The following is a 20,084-nucleotide window of genomic DNA, read 5'->3' as shown; positions in this document are numbered from 1 at the left end:
AAGCTTCCCAGTAAAGCAATGAAAACGATCAAGTATCCCAGAAAAGTGCTCAAAATAGCCCACGTTAACATATTTAGCTTAAGAAACAAGGTTCATGAAATTAATAACTTGCTAGTAACAGATGACATTAATATTCTGACTCTGAAACTCTGAAACTGTTTGATAATACCTTTGATAATACAGTGGTAGCATAACATGGTTATAACATCTACAGAAAAGACAGAAATGCCAATGGTGGAGGTGTTGCTGTTTATATTCAGAACCACATTCCTGTAAAGCTTAGAGAGGATATCATGTTAAATACTGTTGAAGTAATTTGGCTACAGGTTCATCTGCCTCACCTAAAGCCCATTCTTGTGGGATGCTGCTATAGACCACGAAGTTCTAACAGTCAATAAATGGATAACATACAATACCAGTCAAAAGTTTGGACACACCTACTCATTCCATGGTTTCTCTTTATTTTTACTATTTTCTACATGGTATAATAATAGTGGAGACATCAAAACTATGACATAACACGTATGGAACCATGTAGTAACCAAAAAAGTGTTAAAATCTAAATATATTTGAGATTCTTCAAAGTAGCCACCCTTTGCCTTGATGACAGCTTTGCACACTCTTGGCATTCACTCAACCAGCTTCATGAGGTAGTCACCTCGAATGCATTTCAATTAACATGTGTGCCTTGTTAAAAGTTAATTTGTGGAATTTCTTTGCTTCTTAATGCGTTTGAGCCAATCAGTTGTGTTGTGACAAGGTAGGGATGGTATACAGAAGATAGCCCTATTTGGTAAAAAAACAAGTTCATATTATGGCAAGAACAGCTCAAATAAGCAAAGAGAAACGACAGTCCATCATTACTTTAAGACATGAAGGTCAGTCAATACGGAACATTTCAAGAACTTTGAACGTTTCTTCAAGTGCAGTCGCAAAATTCATCAAGCACTATGATGAAACTGGTTCTCATGAGGACCGCCACAGGAAAGGAAGACACAGCGTTACCTCTGCTGCAGAGGATACGTTCATTCGAGTTAACTGCACCTCAGATTGTAGCCCAAATAATTGCTTCACAGAGTTCAAGTAACAGACACATCTCAACATCAACTATACAGAGGAGACTGTGTGAATCAGGCCTTCATGGTCGAATGGCTGCATCAAAACCACTACTAAAGGACACCATCAGGCTGCCCACTCAAGAAAAAGCTTCAAACTGTAACCAGTGCTTGCAACCTGGTTCAGGTTATATTTTAACCTACCTTGGTAGTTACAAACAGCACAGGAATTAAATCATCAACGTGTATTGATCACATCTTTACTAATGCTGCAGGAATTAGCTTGAAAGCAGTATCTAGATCCACCTGATGATCACAATATAGTAGGCATATCTAGGAAAACCAAAGTTCCAAAGGCTGTGCCCAATGTCGTGTATTAAAGTTCATACAATACGTTTTGTATTGATTCCTGTGTTGTTGATGTAAATAATTTTTGTTGGTGTGTAATGAGGTGCAACCATACGCTGCGCTTGATACATTTATGAAATTGCTTATTCCAGTTACTAATAAGCATGCACCCATTAAGAAAATTAATGTAAAAACGGTTAAATCCCCGTGGATTGATGAGGAATTGAAACATTTTATGGTTGAGGGAAAAGAAATGGCAAATAAGTCTGACTGCACAACCGATTGGCAAACGTACTGCAAATTGAGAAATCACGTGACTAAACTGAATAAAAAGAAGAAACCATTCTACGAAACAAAGATAAATTATATAAAGAATGATAGTAAAAATCACATTTAAATGAAATTTTGGGCAAAAAGGCAAACTCAGCTTCATTAATCATTGAATCAATTGGCTCGTTCATCAGCAAACCCACTGATATTGCCAATTACATTAATGATTTTTTCATTGGCAGGATTAGCAAATTTAGGCATGACATGCCAGCAACAAATGCTGGCACCACACATCCAAGATACTTAAGAGTCATTGCCTCCATCTAATCTACTTGCCTTATACAAAGACATGCATTGTAGTTTTAAATTCCGTAAAGTGAGTGTGGGAAAAGTATTGTCTATCAACAATGACACGCCACCGGGGTCTGACAACTTGGATGGAAAATTACTGAGGATCATAGCGGACAATATTGCCACTCCTATTTTCCATATCTTTAACTTAAACCTACTAGAAATTGTGTGCCCTCAGGCCTGGAGGGAAGCATAAGTCATTACGCTACCTAAGAATAACAAAGTCCCCTTTACTGGCTCAAATAGCCGATCAATCAGTCTGTTACCAACCCTTACTAAACTTTTGGAAAAATGTGTGGTTCACCAGATACTATTGCTATAGTATCTGGTTGCTATTTTGCTATTTTACAGTAAACAAATTGACAAAAGACTTTCAGCACGATTATTAGGGAAGGACATTCAACAAGCACAGCACTTACACAAATGACTAATGATTGGCTGAGAGAAATTGATGATAAAAAGATTGGGGGGGGCTGTTTTGTTAGACTTCATTGCGGCTTTTGACATTATCGATCATAGTCAGCTTCTTGAAAAACATATGTTTTATGGCTTTACATCCCCAGCTATATTGTGGATAAAGAGTTACCTGTCTAACAGAACACAGAGGGTGTTCTTTAATGGAAGCCTCTAACATATCCAGGTAGAATCAGGAATTCCCCACGGCAGCTGTCTAGGCCACTTACTTTTTTCAATCTTTACTAACGACATGCCACTGGCTTTGATTAAAGCCAGTGTGTTTACAGGTGTTCCTCAATTAAAGGTTTGAGCTTATGCTGCAACAGTTTGTGGCAGATGGTGGTAAATTGCGTCACTCAGTCATTGCGCCCCTTATCACAAGGGGGAGTTATATCGCTGATCTATCGTTACTCTAAACTGTGGCACAAATTGGGAGATTTTTCACACCTAGCTGAGCTATTAGACTATCCTTTTGTAAATGAATGGAGTTGTGACTGTTTCAGCCTGAGAGTCTCTCTCCTCTGGCACTAGACTCTTGCATCAGAAAAAATCCAATAATTTACTTGCGTGTGGTCCCGGAGTTAAGAGAGAACTTGGGTAAATACAATAGCGCAATTACACTTGACAGGTGGACTGATGATTTTCGATGAATAGGATACTTGTGCCTTACAGCCCATTACATAAATGAGGAGTTTGTGTTATCCATCATGGAGTGGGACAGTGCAGCTCAAAACTGCAGATAACATAAGGCCAGCTATTGTGAAAAAATAGTTGTGGATGTTGTTGATTTCCTCTTGCTTCAAGGGGCCTATTGTCCACCTGGTAATTGTGTGGCGAAATAAATCCTATTCCTAATTAATAATCAGATGCGTGTTGCAAGCTTGTCATTTTTTTGTATGCACATTTTTTGGGGGGGGGACAATTCAAAACATACACATACAAACGCCAACTACAGCACACTTGCTCAGACTCAAACCCTTCTCACTCTCCGCCACAACATTTTCATCATTTAGCAGACGCTCTTATCCAGAGCGACTTACAGTGGTGAGTGCATACATTTTCATACTTTTTTCATACTAGTACCCCGTGGGACTCGAACCCACATCCATGTAGTTTCAAGCGCCATGCTCTTCCAACTGAGCTACACGGAGCACAAGGTCTCAAACTGCACCATTTTTTTGTTTTTCTCTGTCACCCATGCACTTTCAAACATTTTTCAAGATGATTGATGAGAAAGGTATTGTCCAACCCATAGGGTATCTCACTGCACCCTTATATGTCATGTCTTGAAATATGTAGACAGACAGATTAAACGTTTCCATTGTAATACTTCTGAACCCCAACTTTCTAACTCCGCCCATAACTTTTGGACTTTATAACATTCCCAGAAGGCATGGATTATAACCTAATAAAAAATGTACCTGGTCATTTAATTTAATGTATTGCAGGCCTAAGACTTATGCGTTTAACCTTCTGAATGAATGATTATATTGAAGATAGAAGCCGCCTCTTAATGAGTTCCGAGAGCCGATCTGTTACCCAAATAAATAACATCAATTTATTTAGTCTAATTGTTTTTATGACTATTTCCTATTTTCCTGCATTCATAAATTTTTCTGAATTTCTATTCACCATTTGGCAAAAATGAAACCATGCCATGAATTAATAACTGTCACGGTTGTCGTAGGAAGGAGCGGTCCAATGGCTGCGTGTGTGTCGTTCCACATTTTATTTTCACTGTGAAACTATGCAATGCAATACATACGCAATAAACTGAACAAACAAAAACAACAAACCGTGACGCAGAGTAGAAACATACACTAACTCAAAACCAATCTCCCACAAACCCCGGTGGGAAAAACCCCTACTTAAGTATGATCTCCAATTAGAGACAACGAGGACCAGCTGCCTCTAATTGGAGATCATCCCAACATAGAAATACAATACTAGAACATAACAACATAGAAAAACTAAACTAGAAAACCCCCCTGTCACGCCCTGACTTACTCTACCATAGAAAATAACAGCTTTCTACGGTCAGGACGTGACAGTACCCCCCAAAGGTGTGGACTCCGAATGCACCAACACGAAAAAAAAGTAAGGGAGGGTGACAAATGTCTATGGCGGCTCTGGTGCAGTAAGCAGAACCTTCTCATCCCACGGATCCTCCAACAGAGGAGGCGGCTCTGGTTCGGGGCGTAACCCCTGCTCCGCCCGCTGATTCCTCTGCTTTTGTGCCACCGGACCGTGGATCGTCGTCGGAGGAACCGGACCGTAGATCATCGCCGGAGGCTCTGTACTGCAGGCCACCACTGGAGGTTCTGGACTGCAGACCGCCGCTGGAGGTTCTGGACTGCAGACCGCCGCTGGAGGTTCTGGGCTGCAGACCGCCGCTGGAGGTTCTGGGCTGCAGACCGCCGCTGGAGGTTCTGGGCTGCAGACCGCCGCTGGAGGTTCTGGGATGCAGACCGCCGCTGGAGTCTCTGGGCTGCAGACCGCCGCTGGAGTCTCTGGGCTGCAGACCGCCGCTGGAGTCTCCGGGCTGCAGACCGCCGCTGGAGTCTCCGGGCTGCGGGCCGCCGCTGGAGACTCCGGACTGCGGACCGTCGCCGGAGGTTCCGGACTGGGAACCGTCGCCGGAGGTTCCGGACTGGGAACCGTCGCCGGAGGTTCCGGACTGGGAATGCACACTGGAGGCCTAATGCGTGGGGCAGGCACAGGTGGCGCCAGACTAGTAACACGCGCCTCAGGGCGAGTTCGGGGAGCAGGAACAGGACACCCTGGACTGAGCAGGCGCGCTGAAGGCCTGATGCGTGGGGCTGGCACAGGTGGCGCCAGACTGGTGACACGCACCTCAGGGAAAGTGCGGGGAGCAGGAACAGGACACACCGACTGGGAATGCGCACTGGAGGCCTGATACGTGGGGCTGGCACAGGTGGCGCCAGACTGGTAACACGCATGTCAGGGCGAGTGCGAGAAGCAGGAACAGGACACCCCGGACTGGGCAGGCGCACTGGAGGCCTGATGCGTGGGGCTGGCACAGGTGGCGCCAGACTGGTAACACTCACCTCAGGGCAAGTGCGAGGAGCAGGCACAGGCTGTACCAGGCTGGATAGACTCACTGGAGGCCGGGTACGTGGGGCAGGCACAGGATATACTGGGCCGTGGAGGCGCACTGGAGGTGTCGAGCGTAGAGCTGGCACAACCCGTCCTGGCTGGATGCTCAACCTAGCTCAACAAATGCGGGGTGCGGGCACAGATCGCACCGGGCTGTGAATACGCACTGGCGACACAGTGCGCATCACCGCATAACACTGTGCTTGCTTCGTCACTCGCTCCCCACAGTAAGCACGGGGAGTTGGCTCAGGTCTCCAACCTGACTCTGCCAATCTCCCCGTGTGCCCCCCCCCCCATACATTTTTTTGGGGCTGCCTCTCGCACTTGCCTCGTGGTTGGTATAGTGCCTCGTAGTATCGCCGCTCCACTTTCGGTGCCTCAATCTCCTCTTTAGGACGGTGATACTCCCCAGCCTGCCTCCAGGGTCCTTTCCTGTCCAATATCTCTTCCCAAGTCCACTGGTCCATTCCACGCTGCTTGGTCCTTTGGTGGTGGGAGATTCTGTCACGGTTGTCGTAGGAGGGAGCGGACCAAAGTGTTTCGTGTGTGTCGTTCCACATTTTATTTTCACTGTGAAACTATGCAATACATACACAATAAACTGAACGAACAAAAACAACAAACTGTGACGCAGAGTAGAAACATACACTAACTCAAAACCAATCTCCCACAAACCCAGGTGGGAAAAACCCCTACTTAAGTATGATCTCCAATTAGAGACAACGAGGATCAGCTGCCTCTAATTGGAGATCATCCCAAACAAAACCCAACATGGAAATACAATACTAGAACATAACAACATAGAAAAACTAAACTAGAAAACCCCCCTGTCACGCCCTGACCTTCTCTACCATAGAAAATAACAGCTTTCTATGGGCAGGACATGACAGTAACAATATTGATTTTTTTTCACAATGCAATGTGACATATTGACAACTCAAATCACTTTAAAGAGCCTTCCAATATTATACAACAAATAAATATACAAAAGAAATGACTTCAAACAGACCATTGATCACTGGATTTCTTCAAATTTCTGTGCAGGAAAAGGATGTCATCCACCGTGTCTGGTCGTAGGCTCGCAGCTGGCTTCCCTTCGCTCTCTCTCTGCACCTCCATTCATTTACAAGGATAGTCTAGTAGTGGCTTGTGAAAGTATTCACCCCCTTGGCATTTTTCCTTTTTTGTTGCCTTACAACCTCGAATTAAAATAGATTTTTTTGGGGGGTTTGTATAATTTGATTTACACAACATGCATACCACTTTGAAGATGCAAAAATGTTTTTTTTTTTGTGAAACAAACAAGAAATAAGACAAAAAAAACCAGAAAACTTGAATGTGCATAACTATTCACCCCCCCAAAGTTAATACTTTTCAGAGCCACCTTTTGCAGCAATTATAGCTGGGGAACAAAGAAATGATCAGTCTATAATTTTAATGGTAGGTTTATTTGAACAGTGAGAGACAGAATAACAACAAAAAAATCCAGAAAAACGCATGTAAAAAATGTTATAAATTGATTAGCATTTTAATGAGGGAAATAAGTATTTGACCCGCTCTCAATCAGAAAGATTTCTGGCTCCCAGGTGTCTTTTATACAGGTAACGAGCTGAGATTAGGAGCACACTCTTAAAGGAAGTGCTCCTAATCTCAGATTGTTACCTGTATAAAAGACATCTGTCCACAGAAGCAATCAATCAATCAGATTCCAAACTCTCCACCATGGCCAAGACCAAAGAGCTCTCCAAGGATGTCAGGGACAAGATTGTAGACCTACACAAGGCTGGAATGGGCTACAAGACCATCGCCAAGCAGCTTGGTGAGAAGGTGACAACAGTTGGTGCAATTATTCGTAAATGGAAGAAACACAAAAGAACTGTCAATCTCCCTCGGCCTGGGGCTCCATGCAAGATCTCACCTCGTGGAGTTGCAATGATCATGAGAACGGTGAAGAATCAGCCCAGAACTACACGGGAGGATCTTGTCAATGATCTCAAGGCAGCTGGGACCATAGTCACCAAGAAAACAATTGGTAACACACTACGCCGTGAAGACTGAAATCCTGCAGCGCTCGCAAGGTCCCCCTGCTCAAGAAAGCACATATACATGCCGTCTGAAGTTTGCCAATGAACATCTGAATGATTCAGAGGTCAACTGGGTGAAAGTGTTGTGGTCAGATGAGACCAAAATGGAGCTCTTTGGCATCAACTCAACTTGCCGTGTTTGGGGGAGGAGGAATGCTGCCTATGACCCTAAGAACACCATCCCCACCGTCAAACATGGAGGTGGAAACATTATGCTTTGGGGGTGTTTTTCTGCTAAGGGGACAGGACAACTTCACCGCATCAAAGGGACGATGGACGGGGCCATGTACCGTCAAATCTTGGGTGAGAACCTCCTTCCTTCAGCCAGGGCATTGAAAATGGGTCGTGGATGGGTATTCCAGCATGACAATGACCCAAAACACACGGCCAAGGCAACAAATAAGTGGCTCAAGAAGAAGCACATTAAGGTCCTGGAATCTGTGTAGGGAGCTGAAGGTTCGAGTTGCTAAACGTCAGCCTTGAAACCTTAATGACTTGGAGAAGATCTGCAAAGAGGAGTGGGACAAAATCCCTCCTGAGATGTGTGCAAACCTGGTGGCCAACTACAAGAAACGTCTGACCTCTGTGATTGCCAACAAGGGTTTTGCCACCAAGTACTAAGTCATGTTTTGCAGAGGGGTCAAATACTTATTTCCCTCATTAAAATGCAAATCAATTTGTAACATTTTTGACATGCGTTTTTCTGGATTTTTTTGTTGTTATTCTGTCTCTCACTGTTCAAATAAACCTACCATTAAAATTATAGACTGATCATTTCTTTCTCAGTGGGCAAACGTACAAAATCAGCAGGGGATCAAATACTTTTTTCCCTCACTGTATGATAAGAGAGGTCCGATTTTCTCCATGTTGGCCTACCCTTTATTATAAATAACGTAGAGTCCCTTATATTTCAAAACATGAATCTCAAGCTAGACTGTATGATAACACTGGCAATAGGTGTTGTTGTAGCCTATTACAGTTCCTTCAGAAAGTATTCATACCCCTTGACTTATTCCACATTTTGTTGTGTTACAGCCTGAAATCAAAATGGATTCAATTGTTTGTTTTTTCTCACCCATTTCCACACAATACCCCATAATAAGAAAGTGAAAACATGTTTTTAGACATTTTTACAAATGTATTGAAAATGAAATACATAAGTAATCACACCCCTGAATCAATACATGTTAGAATCACATTTTGCAGTGATTACACCTGGGAGTCTTTCAAGGTATGTCTCTAAGAGGACACCTGGATTGTACAATATTTTTCCATTATTCTTTTCAAAATTCTTCAAGCTCTGTCAAATTGTTTGTTGATCATAGCTAGACAACCATTTTCAAGTTTTTCCATCGTTTTTCAATCCAATTTAAGTCAAAACTGTAACTTGACCACTCAGGAACATTCACTGTCTTCTTGGTAAGCAACTCCAGAGTAGATTTGGGTTATTGTCCTGATGAAAGGTGAATTAATCTCCCAGTTTCTGGTGGAAAGCAGACAAACAGGTTTTCCTCTAGGATTATGCCTTTGCTTATCTCCATTCCGTTTCTTTTTTACCCTGAAAAACTCCCCAGTCCTTAACGGTTACACCCATAACATGACACAGCCACCACTATGCTTGAAAATATGGGGTGTGGTACTCAGTAATGTGTTGTATTTGCCCCAAACATAACACTTTGTATTAATAAGGACAAACAGTTAATTTCTTTGTCACATTTTACATTTTTAGTTTTGCCTTATTGCAAACAGGATGCATGTTTTGGAATATTTGTATTCTGTACAGGCTTCCTTATTTTAATTCTGTTGTTTAGGTTAGTATTGTTGATTAACAACAATGTTGATCTATGCTCAGTTTTCTCCGATCACAGCCATTAAAGTCACCATTGGCCCCATGGTGAAATCCCTGAGCGGTTTCCTTCCTCTCCGGCAACTGAGTTAGGAAGGAGACCTGTATCTTTGTAGTGACTGGGTGTATTGATCCAACATCCAAGTGTAATTAATAACTTTACCATGCTCAAAGGGATATTCAATGTCTGCTTTTTTATTTTAACCAATCTACCAATAGGTGGACTTTTTTGTGAGGCATTGGAAAACCTCCCTGGTGTTTGTGGTTGAATCTGTGTTTGAAATTCACTGCTTGATTGAGGGACCTTACTGATAGTTGTATGTGTGGTGTACAGAGATAGTCATAAAAAAATCATGTTAAACAGTATTGCACACGGAGTGAGTCCATGCAACTCATTATGTGACTTGTTAAGCACATTTTCACTCCTGAACATATTTATGCTTGCCATAACAAAGGATATGAATATGTATTCACTCAAGAAATTTCAGCTTTTCATTTTTTATTAATTTGTAGACATTTCGAAAATATAATTCCACTTTTGACATTATCGGGTATTGTGTAAGCCAGTTACCAAAAAAATCTCAAAATGTGGAAAAGGTCAAGGGGTACATATGAATACTTTCTGAAGGCACTGTACTTGCGAGGCACATCAGAGCATAAATTGAGATAACAATTTTTTTATTTCACTGGACTGATGGTCAGTCTCAGTGGAGGGAGGCAGAGAGTGTGAGTCAAAGTGGAAAAGTGTGTTTCCTTTCTAAAAGGTATTTTCCTGGTTAAATAAAGGTTAAATAAATAAAATAGTGTTGTAGGTAAAAACATTTTTTTACAACTCACTCATAAAAACACCCATTTGCTGTATTCTCTGACAATCTCTTGCTTGGCATGGCTTTGAAATCTTACAGTAGCCTGCTCTACAGCCAGTATTCATTTTGCTGTGGACGCGTGGAAACTGCTGTAGACACGGTGATCTAAGGTATCCAATTAGTCAACGGTATACCTACAGATGCACCTATTTTACTGTCTGGGCTCGCCAGGAAGGCAGAGTTTGTATTGTCAGACAAATAAAATGGTTCAAATGGGAACACTTCACTTACCCGGCATGCAGGGTAGCTGAATTAGGTGTACCTATCGCATTATTAGCAAAGAAACACATTTATTTGTATTTATTTTTAATCAAAAGTAGCTTGGCTGGGTGATCAACCCTCTTGTAACTTTCGTTGAAGCTGCTGTACAAAAACAGTTAGTTCTACGTCCTCCACAGAAATGCCGTAATGGTTACTGGGCGGCTGTATCACTGTAATTTTACCAAATGAGTCTGATCGGGGCAGGCAGGCAGCTGCGGCCTCCTTCATGATCCCATATGATTGTTCTGAAAACGACTGTTGAGTTCTATAAATTGCCTGTCCAATATCTCGTTCCATAATGCCTGTAAATCTGAGTTGCTCTTAACGGGGGCTGCTTTCCCCACTTTAGATGTAACATGCGAGTCCCCAAACCTTGCTAACACTTTTTTGTTTCGGTAACTGGTAGCTAGCATCCCAGTTGTAGATTTCATTTTGACCATCAAATCATCTGTAACCTTAATGATTTAATCAAAATCACCTTTAGAATTGACTCTTATGTACTGAAACTCTCTTTAAGGCCCTTGATTAGATCGATGTTTAGTTTTTCCCTGGTAAATAATTAAAATGCATTACATTGTCCTACATGGAATAGATTTCATGTACAGCACTAGATTTTATGTAGATGTACTTTTAATGTAAGATGTCTTTGAGTGTCTGGAAAGGCATCTGCCAAATAAAATGTATTATTGTTGTTATTATTATTGTTATTGTTTTATCTGATGTATCCATGTTTAGGCCAGTGTTTGACTAGGTACTCATTTTAGGTGTCGGTATTGTTTATATTTAGGTGCAGGAATTCCTCAATACTTTTGAGCTAATATTCTATAGGAGGTGCAAGAACTCAAGCAGAAGAACATTTTAGCTGCCAGTACTCTTTTCCTGTGAGCTCCTGCCAAAGTTAAGTACTGTGTTTAGATAAAAATACAAATAATATCCAGTTTGGAACACTGACACGTGGAGCGTAATTTGTATGTTTTTGTTGCTCAATCTTATTGTGTGAGCTTAGCTCCTCAGTCCACCAGTGTCTACGCCCCTCCTGTGATGGCTACATTGTTTGATATCATTTAAGACTCTAGGTTTCAGGAAATGGCAGTTACAGGTTTTTCTAAAATGCAAAATGCTCCAACTTCCAGACCTCCCCCTACCCAACCTTAGGCACCACCTTGTCAGAAAACCTTAGGGAGATCTGGTTGTACATTTAAACATATTTCCAGTTGTCTACTGAAGATTAGTCAATTACCAAGTCCCCTGTATGACTCTATAGCCTACCATTTCTACTGAGACAGTCTTCTGCCAACGTTAGGCTAAAAAGGTGCATTTGCCTATGATTTAAGCAGTGTGGGTGTCGCACGCATGCCATCGAGGGGTGCCGCCGCCGCTCTGAAGTGGTATTTATGAAAATGATTCAAGGTTGGCAAGTCTGCATTTGTTTGAAGACATTTGTTAAAGGACAAGCTAATTGTTACTTATAAAAAGAGAGGTGGAGGGACTATGAACATGACTGAAGATGATCATGCTGACTAAGGCTGGGTTTTCTAAACCATTAGCCTTGCTACTTGAATGGTATAATTTGATGTTTGATTTACTTGAATATGTTTTCTTGACCATCAAAGGTGTCTTTTGTATAGCACCGTGAAAAATAATTTTCACACCCTTTTTGTGTTATGTGTTCACTCAGGTTCCCTTTATCTAATATTCGATTTTGATTGAAGACCTGATAACATTCAGTGTCTAGAAAATTCTAAAATACAGAGAAGATTTGAAAGGGGACAAATACTTTTTCACGGCACTGTATATCCTAACTTAACAGGATATTGGTTGATGCTTTGCAAGTTGCAGCCTCTTAATCGTTTAGGGATAAACAAAATCTGCAACAAAACGAATTGCTCAGAAAGCCAACTCCGCCCCGGCACATCTTTGGTTGTGTTTTCTCATTTGCACAATTTGATTTCACGGCACGTTTTTCTACTGTGCTGTCAAATATACTCTTGCTGCTGGGTTCTCACGAGTCTACGATAAAAGGGATTACGGAGGCAAAGAGAACCTGGGCTTGATCAGTGTATGTCAGCTCCCATAAACCAGCCACCTTGTTTGTCTGTGTCTGTCACCTGCCATTGCCAAATCCACCCATCCCCGAAACAACAAGAGAGCAAACGTTGCAGGCAGAATTTACCATGTATGTGCGTGTCAAAATCCTGTCCTCACTCTTTTAAACTGTGTCTGTTCCACTGAGGTTTCAAAAGATTATTCTCTTTCTCCCCTCTGTGTAATGGCTGCTGAAGGCAACACCCTCCCCAGAAAATAAATAACAGGAGGGATGCCACCAAATATACTTATTGTAACTTTAGGATGGCTGATAAATTTTAACTAGACCTAGATGTTCTGCAAATAGTCGAACAAATTCTACAATACGTACCTCATGTAATGTCAGTCATAGGAACCCTGCACGGTGCACAGCTCCAGTCCTTGAAGGCCACATTGGATGCTCTTGTCATCCTTGCCAACACTGTATTAAGGGAATAGTTAATCCAAAGTACACTATTTGCGTTTCGTTTCCTGAGACTGATTTCTACCATGTACAGTGCCTTTAGAAAGTATTCACTCATGTCAATTTTTTCCACATTTTGTTGTGTTACAACCTGATTTTAAAATAGATCCAATTGAGATTTTTGGCCGCTGGCCTACACACAATACCCTACAATGTCAAAGATGAATTATGTTTTTAGAAATGTTATCAAATTAATAAAAAATGAAAAGCTGAAATTCAACCCCTTTGTTAAGGCAAGCCTAAATACACAGTGTACAAAACATTAGGGACACTTGCTCTTTCCATGACAGACTGACCAGGTGAATCCGGGTGAAATCTATGATCCCTTATTGTTAAATCTTATTGTTAAATCCACTTTAATCAGTGTAGATGAAGGGGAGGAGACAGGTTCAAGAAGGATTTTTAAGCCTTGAGACAATTAAGAAATGTATGTGTGCCATTCAGAGGAAAGATGGGCAAGACAAAACATTTAAGTGCCTTTTAATGGTGTATTGTAGTACACTGTAGGTGCCTGGTGCGTGGGTTTGTGTCAAGAACTGCAACTCTCCTGGGTTTTTCACGCTCAACAGTTTCCCGTGTATATCAATAATGGTCCTTGTGGAACGCTTTCGACACCTTGTAGAGTCCAAGCCCTGACAAATTGAGGCTGTTCTGAGGGCAAAAGATAGGGGTGCAACTCAATATTAGGCTGGTGTTCCTAATTTTGGTACACTCAGTGTAAGTTCAGGAGTAACAATTTGCTTAACAAGTCACATAAGTTGCATGGACTGAAATAATAGTGTTTAAAATGATTTTTGAATGACTACCTCATCTCTGTATCCCACACACACAATTATCTGTAAGGTTAATTGAGCAGTGAATTTCAAACACAGAATCAACCACAAAGACCAGGGAGGTTTTCTCTGTCAAGTTGCTTGTTGATCATTGCTAGACAGCCATTTTTAAGTCTTGCCATAGATTTTCAAGCTGATTTAAGTCAAAACTGTAACTCATCCACTAAGTAACATTCACAGTCGTCTTGGTAAGCAACTCCTGTGTACATTTGGCCTTGTATTTTAGGAATTTATCCTGCTGAAAGGTGAATTTGTCTCCCAGTGTCTGTTGGAAAGCAGACTGAAACAGGTTTTCCTCTAGGAATCTGCCTGTGCTTAGCTCTATTCTGTTTCTTTTTATAATAAAAAACTCCCTAGTTCTTGCCCATAACATGACGCAGCCACCACCATTCTTGAAAATATGAAGAGTGGTAGTCAGTGATTCTTTGTGTTGGATTTGCCCCAAATATAACACTTTGTATTCTGGACATATGTTCATTTCTTTGCCACATTTTTTGCAGTTTTACTTTAGTGCCTTATTGCAAAATGGATGCTTGTTTTGGAATAGTTTAATTCTGTACAGGTTTCCTTATCTTATTCTGTTAATTAGGTTAGTATTTTGGAGTAACTACAATGTTGTTGATCCATCCTCAGTTTTCTCCTATTACAGCCATTAAACTCTGTAACTGTTTTAAAGTCACCATTGGCCTCATGGTGAAATCCTTTAGCTGTTTCCTTCCTCTCCAGCAACTGAGTTAGGAAGGGCGCCTGTATCTTTGTAGTGACCCGGTGTATTGATATACCATCCAAAGTGTAATTAATAACTTCACCAAGGGATATTCAATGTCTTTTTTTTCATTTTCTACCAATGGGTGCCCTTCTTTGCGAGACAGAGCTTGAAGAATTTTAAGAATAATGTGCAAATATTGTACAACCCAAGCTATTAGAGACAACCCAGAAAGACTCACAACTGTAATCGCTGCCACAGGTGATTCTAACATATTGACACAGGGTTAAATAATTATGTAATCAAGATATAATATGTGTTTATTTTTCTTTAAGTTTGTTCAAATGTTAGAATTATTCTTCCACTTTGACATGTTCGAGTAATGTGTAGATTGTTGACAAAAAATAACAATTAAATCCTTTTATATCCCACTTTGTGACATAAGCGTCGTAAGGGACAGACCAAGGCGCAGTGGGTATAGTGCTCATCTTCTTTCTTTATTTAGAGTGAACACTCAAACAAAATAAACAAACGACCAAACAGTTCCGTAAGGCACACGGCTATACAGAAAACAAACATAGAAAATGAAAACTAGAACAAATCCCCTCTAAATAAACCAACCCCAAAACACACAAAAACAACACCCCCTGCCACGCCCTGACCATACTACAATGACAAATGACCCATTTACTGGTCAGGGCGTGACACTTTGTAACACAACAAATTTGTATGTGCACTCTCCAGCCAATCAGTCTAGTCCTGGATCTAATAGCTCAGCAACACTTGATTCAACTACTCCTAAGGTTTGATGACCTGGGTTGGAACACAAATGTAGAATTAAAGAATGGCAAGTCCCACACTTACCCGTACGCTGAGCATGAAGCAGAAATAACCTGCCCAGGGACTGCGGTTGAAAATTAGCCGGCTGGCTAAAACTGGCACTTTTACTGAAACGTTGATAAATGTGCACTGTCCCTGTAAAAATAAAATAACTCCAACTCCAATAATATAATAGACATCGCTGAACAGCTTTTCTTCCTCCCATGATCAATCTCAATCACCCAGATCGAGAAGACCTGACTGCTCATTAGAGTGGCAAGGGGGGACATTTTTCAAACAAAGCAGTAAAGAATTAGCCATGAAACAACATCGGACTCTTCTACTCTACACTTTTTTGATAATGCATTTAGTTTTTGCACTTATCCTCCGATGTCTATCAAAGGAGAGCATAACTAGTCTATTTAAACGTTCTGACTTGAAAGGTAAAAACACACACAGGAACTGGAATACAGGAATTGAATTGAGTTTGAATTTAATTGGAAGTATTTTTACCGGCGAGAACCAATTTCTTGTATACACTGAATGTTCGTCCTTCAGTGTATAGAAAGAATTTGTTCTCTGAGATTGAAAACATGCCCCTGCATCGGAGGTTTTTGGGATTGTGTTAATGTAAAAAGGTAAACTCTTTCAGCTACGGCTAAGCTGCATTTTTCTAAAACCTTGAGGAAATCAAATTGATCACCAAATGGTTTCATAGAGCAGGGTTTCCCAAAGTCGGTCCTGGGGCCGCCCCTAGGTGCACATTTAGGTTTTTGCCTTAGCACATCTGATGGAAATAATCAAAGCTTATTGAAGAGTTTGTTCTTTGAATCAGCTGTGTAGCGCTAGGGCAAAACCCATAACGTGCATCCAGGGGGTCCCCAGGACCCAGTTTGAGGAGACCCTGGCATAGACCACCGTTTAATACACGCTGATGGAGAAACGCGCATTTTCTATTAAATGTGGAGAGGTTTGTGCATTACCGATTCACATCCTCAGATGAAATACCTTCTCTTAAAGAAGCAGCAGTGCTTATGTGTGTGGAATTTTGTAATACAGACATAATTTAATACCAGATTGAGTTTCACTTCTCTTGAATGTAACCATGTAGGAATCTAGTCTTTATTCAGTGGGCCTCTAAATTATTAAGTCTATGCGCTTGCCGGGGCACTCGATCCAGCCAATCAAATTGCATTTTTTCTTTCATGTTCATAATCACTTCATCAATTCTATTTCTTATTAGTCTTTTGGAAAGAATGTAAGTGTTGTTGAGTCTTCAGATGAATTGGGGGCAATTCCATGGTAACGGAATTACGCTTTGACTCAGTTTTTTTACTTTAAAATATGTGCTAATAAAAAAAACATTGTTTTCAAAGTTAAACCATACTCTTGCATAAGGACTACTTTAGTGGAAAAACTTTGGTAACGGAATTAGGAAAAAATCTCCTGCAGAAAGAATGGGTGTCAGCTATGACATGGCGCCATGAGTTTGAAAACAACCTATTGAACTACAGTAAGTGAAGTGGATTTATACCCGGTAACGGAATTACAGTAACGGAGTGACATCATGGCTCCCTGATCTGTACTGCACAGAAATGCAAAATTATGGATATGAATGTCTTTCTCCTCGTGTTTCACAAGTTTTGACATCACATTGCAGCAGACCACAGTAGAGTGCAGTACAATACAGAACAAAAGAGCAGAGTAGTGTTCAGTACAGTACAATATACTGTGCTCTACTGTCCTATACTGTATTATATTGTACTCTACTGTGCTCTATTCAACGTACTGTATTGTACTGTACTGCCCCACAAAGACAAAACACAGTAACTGTATTATTTTTTAAAGTATTTTTCTGTCTAGACAGACAGCAATTTACGATACTATCATAACACAAGGCGAGTCCCAGATGCAGATTCAGGAGGCAGATGGTTCGAGTCTTAGATGTTTAATCATCCAAAAAGGACTAGGGAAGAGAAGGGTCGTGGACAGGCAAAAGGTCAAAACCAGATCAGAGTCCATGAGGTACAGAGTGGCAGGCAGGCTCGAGGTCAAGGCAGGCAGAATGGTCAGGCAGACGGGTCAGAGTCCAGAAACAGGCAAGAATCAAAACCAGGAGGACTAGAAAAAGGACAATAGCAAAGGCAGGAGAACGGGAAAAAACACTAGTTGACTTGGTGCATTCAAGACAAACTTTTCACAGAGAGACAGGAAACACAGGGATAAATACACTGGGGAATACAAGGGACACCTGGAGGGGGTGGAGACAATCACAAGGACAGGTGAAACAGATCAGGGTGTGACAGATACTCCATGATATATTCTGATGGCTTGTTCTTGTGTCAGAACTAAATACCATATTAATCAGACAATATACCTGGCCATTACAACAGATCAAAGATTTTTTACCAAATTCATAGTTACTGCATTTTATCTTTGTAGGGCATTGTACCCTACTGTGCTCCACTAACTGTACTCTAATGTACTGTGCTATCCAAATGTGTGAAACACACACTGAGTATAACAAACATTAGGAACACCTTCCTAATATTCAGTTGCACCCTCCACCGTTCCACAGGGATGCCTGCCCCCAGTTGGCTTGATGTCCTTTGGGTGGTGGACCATTCTTGATACACTTTAAACTGTTGAGCATGAAAAACCCAGCAGCGTTGCGGTTACTGACACAAACTGGTGCGCTTGGCACCTACAACCGTACCCTGTTCAAAGGCACTGAAATCTTTTGTCTTGCCAATTCAGCCTCTGAATGGCACACATACACAATCTATGTCTCAAATGTCTCAAGGCTTAAAAATCCTTCTTTAACCTGTCTTCTCTTCATCTACACTGATTGAAGTGGACTTAACAAGTACATCAATAAGGGATCATAGCTTTCACCTGGATTCACCTGGTCAGTCTATGTCATGAAAAGAGCAGGTGTTCTTAATGTTTTGTGTACTCAGTGTAAGTAAAGTGCATTCGGAAAGTATTCAGACCCCTTTACTTTTTCCACATTTTGTTACATTACAGCCTTATTCAAAAATGTATTAAATACATTTTCTTCCTCATCAATCGACACACAATATCCCATAATGACAAAGCATAAACAGGTTTTTAGAATTTTTTGCAAATGTATTAAAACAAAGAAACAGAAATACCTTATTCACATAGGTATTCAGACCCTTTGCTATGAGACTCAAAATTGAGCACAGGTGCATCCTGTTTTCATTGATCATCCTTGAGATGTTTCTACAACTTGATTGGAGTCCACCTGTGGTAAAGTCAATTGATTGGACATGATTTTGAAAGGCACACACCTGTCTACATAAGGTCCCACAGTTGCATATCAGAGGAAAAACCAAGCCATGAGGTTGAAGGAATTGTCCGTATATCTCCGATACAGGATTCTGTCAAGGCACAGATCTGCGTGAAGGGTTCCAAACAATGTCTGGTGCATTGAAGGTCCCCAAGAACACAGTGGACCTCCATCATTCTTAAATGGAAGAGGTTTGGAACCACCAAGACTAAAGCTGGCCACCCGGCCAAACTGAGCAATCGGGGGAGAAGAATCTTGGTCAGGGAGGTGACCAATTACCCGATGGTCACTACGACAGAGCTCCAGAGTGGAGAAGGGAGAACCTTCCAGAAGGACACCCATCTCTGCAGCACTCCACCAATCAGGCATTTTTGGTAGTGGCCAGACGCAAGTCACTCCTCAGTAAAAGGCACATGACAGCCCGCTTGGAGTTTCCCAAAAGGCACCTAAATTACTCTCAGACCATGAAAAACAAGATTCTCTGGTGTGATGAACTGGCCTGAATGCCAAGCGTCAGGTCTGGAGGAAACCTAGCACCATCCTTACGGTGAAGCATGGTGGTGGCAGCATCATGCTGTGGGGATGTTTTTTGGTGGCAGGGACTGGGAGACTAGTCAGGATCGAGGGAAAAATGAACGGAGCAAAGTACAGAAAGATCCTTAATGCAAACCTGCTCCAGATCGCTCAGGACCTCAGACTGAGCCAAAGGTTCACCTTCCAACAGGACAACGACCCTAAGCATACAGCCAAGACAACATAGGAGTGGCTTAGGGACAAGTCTCTGAATGTCCTTGAGTGGCCCAGCCGGAGCCCGGACTTGAACCCGATCGAACATCTCTGGTGAGACCTGAAAATAGCTGTGCAGCAAAGCTCCCCATACAACCTGACAGAGCTTGAGAGGATCTGCAGAGAAGAATGGGAGAAACTCCCCAAATACAGGTGTGCCAAGCTTGTAGCATCATACCCAAGAATACTCAAGGATGTAATCACTGCCAAAGGTGCTTAAAAAAAGTACTGAGTAAAGGGTCTGAATACTTATGTAAATGTGATATTTCTGTTTTTGATTTGCAAAATTTCCAAAAACCTGTTTTTGCTTTGTCATTATGGGGTATTGTGTGGAGATAGAATCAATTCTATTATACGGCTTTGACGTAACAAAATGTGGGAAAAGTCAAGCGGTCTGAATAGTTTCCGAATGCACTGTATATGAT

At 41.5% G+C, this 20,084-nt stretch overlaps 1 protein-coding gene across 1 annotated transcript in view; it reads left to right on the top strand.

Annotated features, from left to right (window-relative positions):
- The window catches only part of LOC106611537 (GPI ethanolamine phosphate transferase 2, catalytic subunit-like), a 145,631-nt gene that overhangs the window by 27,119 nt on the left and 98,428 nt on the right, over positions 1-20,084 (top strand).

The sequence above is a fragment of the Salmo salar genome, chromosome 09 (assembly GCF_965601325.2).
Source record: "Salmo salar chromosome 09, fSalSal1, whole genome shotgun sequence".
NCBI classification, from domain to species: domain Eukaryota; kingdom Metazoa; phylum Chordata; class Actinopteri; order Salmoniformes; family Salmonidae; genus Salmo; species Salmo salar.
The sequence above is the reverse complement of the archived record's forward strand: the minus strand, read 5'-3'. Positions and strand labels throughout refer to the sequence as shown.